A 3,506-nucleotide genomic window follows, 5' to 3' on the forward strand; every position below is an offset into this window, starting at 1 on the left:
CCTGCTCCCACGAAGACTATGTGGACATGTGGCAGGTGCCAGAAACATACTTCCCTAGTAGAAGCCGCTAAGACACAGGGTTACGAGTTACTCACAGTAACATCTGGCCCTTCCTAACTGGCATGCATCCTCCAGTCTCCTCTCTATGAGGCAGCACAGCCTTACAGATGAAGCATGAATTCTGTTGTCTGAGACACGTGGGTCTGACTTCCAGCTCTGCCCGTTTCTTCACTCCAACCTCAGGCAAATTACTGTGAGCCTCTGAGCCTCCACTTCTACTCTATAAGGTGGATGGTTATACCATCTCAGGTTTGGGGGTGATTAAATGAAGTAATAATACATGTAAATTTGAGTCAGCACCTGGCACACATAGTAAATGTTCAATAAATTTTAGCTGTATATCTTTGTATCTTGAGTGTAAACATTCTGAAAGCTCAGAAATGTATTATGACAAAAGAAGGACTTGTTCAATTTTTGGCTTGGGTTTCCTTCTGAACGGTGTTTCTCAACAAATAGTGTAATATTTACATTCATTGACAGTATTTTTCCTCTTCACAAGATACTGTGCTCTTTTTAAGTTACAAATGTAGCTCTGCATCAGCTTTTTAAATTATGTGGTATTAAATATTGTCAATAATTTAATCATTTCTCTGTTTGGCATTTTCAGAGGCTGTACAGGGCATCAAAAACAAATGAAATAGATTAAAGTCTATCACCATATATTGTAGGCTAGAATAAATTGTTAACCTTTGTTTGTCATGTATCTATATATGTATACACATATGCATATATGTATAAAATTTAAAATGTACTCCCAGATGCGCCTGGGTGGCTCAGTGAGTTAAGCCCCTTCCTTCAGCTCAGGTCAGGATCCCATGGTCCTGGGATCGAGCCCTGCATCAGAGTCTCTGCTTGGTGGGGAGCCTGCATCCCCTCTCTCTCTGCCTGCTATTCTGCCTACTTGTGATTTCTCTCTCTGTCAAATAAATAAATAAAATCTTAAAAAAAAATTCCTCACTCTATCTGATTAAAAATAATAATAATTAAAAAAATAAAATGTACTCCCAGAGACACTAAAATGGTGGAGAAATAGGAAACCTTAATTTCATCTGGTTGCAGGAATTCAGTTATACAGTTATTGAATCATTCTGAATACCTGTGAAATCACCAGGAGATGTAAGAAAAGAGTAGCCACAACTCTAGAAATATAAAAGCGACCTCTTTCTACAAGGTAGGATGTGTGGAGAAGTGAATTCCAGTTGATATAGGGGAAGATGATCTGCAGGGAGGGAATAGAAAATGATATAGCAGAGGACTGCAAAGAAAGGACTTTTAGAAGTTTGCTCTGATGAGGGACATTCCTGCCTAGAAGGTAACGAGGTGGTGAAGCAGTGCAGAATCCTAGGTGAGATAGTGTCATCTCGGGATCCCAGGGTCACGGAAATAACAGGGGTTCCCGAGTGTGGCAGAACTCCCAGGCATCGGAGCGGGGACTCTTGCTGGAATCATCAAGCCCAGGAGTGGACTCTCAGCTCTAGGTTGCCAAAACCGTGTACTGTGGCACAGTCAAGTGACTGCTTTCTGAGCAGGGACACAGCAAACAGCACACCAGCAAGATCCCCTCTCCTCCTGGGAAGTAATGGCTTGGGTGTGCTCTGCAGGAGTCTGTAGGGTTTGGAGACTTGAACAGGGTCCCGCCCTGAGATACAAATGCCTGGTCACAGGCTGGGTGAGCACAGAGAGCAGACGGAGACCAGGGAGCCAGGAATGATTCATTGTTTTTCCCTGAGGGTGCACTGAGGAATGGGACCTCAAATTCTTCGATCCAAGGCTAGAGTTTGCGAGGCTGCAATTTTCATTCTCATTCTCTAAACAGGCATAAAAATCCTTTAGGGAACAAAAGCCAGAGCAAACCGGAGCAGATTACTTAGCTTGACACCCAGGCAAGAGCAGTGCAATCCTGCCCACGGGCAAAGACACCCGAGAATCAAGGCAACAGGATCCTTCCCCAGATGATCAGCAAGAACACACAGCCAAGTTTACTGATCACTGAGAACATGAAAACCCCAGTGCTAGTGGAATATAGCACATAGAAATCATGGGGGTTGTTGCCATGATTTTGTCTTTTGCTTTTTTTTTAATTTTTAATTTTTATTGTGTTATGTTAGTCACCATAAAATACATCACCAGTTTTTAAGGCAGTGTTCCAAGATTCACTGTTTATGTACAACACCCAGTGCTCCATGTAATATGTGCCCTCCTTAATACCTACCACCAGGCTCACCCATACCCCCAGCCCCTCTCTTCTAAAACCCTCAGTTTGTTTCTCAGAGTCCATGGTCTCTCATGGTTCATCTCTCCCTCTGATTTCCCCCAACTCATGTTCCCTTTCCTTCTGCTAATGTCCTCCATGTTCCATAAGTAAGTGAAACCATATGATAATTGACGTTCTCTGTTAGACTTATTCACTCAGCATAATCTCCTCCAGTCCCATCCATGCTGATGCAAAAGTTGAGTATTCATCCTTTCTGATGGCTGAGGAATATTCCATTGTATATATAGACCCCATCTTCTTTACCCATTCATGGTTTTGTCTTTCAATTTTAATTTTTTTCTTTCTTTTTTTCAACCAATTTATTTTTCAACTCTTTTTTAATCTTAACTTTCATTTTTGTACTTAACTTTCTATCCTTTCATTGCATTTAATTTTTTAACAGATAAAATTTATTTCAATGGCAAAAAATATTACAGAAGTTACTGAATAGATTTTTTTTTAATTTCCTTTCAGTGTACCAGAATTCACTGTTTATGTTCCATACCCAGTGTTCCATGCAATAGTGACCTCCATAATATCCACCACCAGGTCACCCAACCTCCCACCCCTCACCCCTTCGAAACCCTCAGATTGTTTTTCAGAGTCCATTGTCTCTCATGGTTCATCTCCCCCTCCAATCTTCCCCAACTCCATTCTCCTCTCCATCTCCCCATGTCCTCTGTATTATTTCTTATGCACCACAATACGTGAAACCATATGATAATTGACTCTCTCTTCTTGACTTATTTCCCTCAGCATAATCTCTTCCATTCCCATCCATGTTGATACAAAAGTTGGGTATTCATCCTTTCTGGTGGAGGAATATTACCCAATAGTGTATATGGAACACATCTTCCTTATTCATTCGTCTGTTGAAGTGCATCTTGGTTCTTTCCACAGTTTGGTGACTGCGGCCATTGCTGCTATGAACATTGGGGTACAGATGGCCCTTTTCTCATTACATCTGTATCTTTGGGGTAAATACCCAGTAGTGCAATTGCAGGACCATAGGGAAGCTCTATTTTTCATTTCTTAAGGAATCTCCACACTGTTTTCCAAAGTGGCTGTACCAACTTGCATTCCCACCAACAGTGTAAGAGGGTTCCCCTTTCTCCACATCCTCTCCAACCCACGATATTTACTGTCTCGTTAATTTATTTTTGTTTTTGTAAATATTTAAGTTTCTCTTTCT

Source organism: Meles meles, chromosome 21 (assembly GCF_922984935.1).
Source record: "Meles meles chromosome 21, mMelMel3.1 paternal haplotype, whole genome shotgun sequence".
NCBI lineage: Eukaryota > Metazoa > Chordata > Mammalia > Carnivora > Mustelidae > Meles > Meles meles.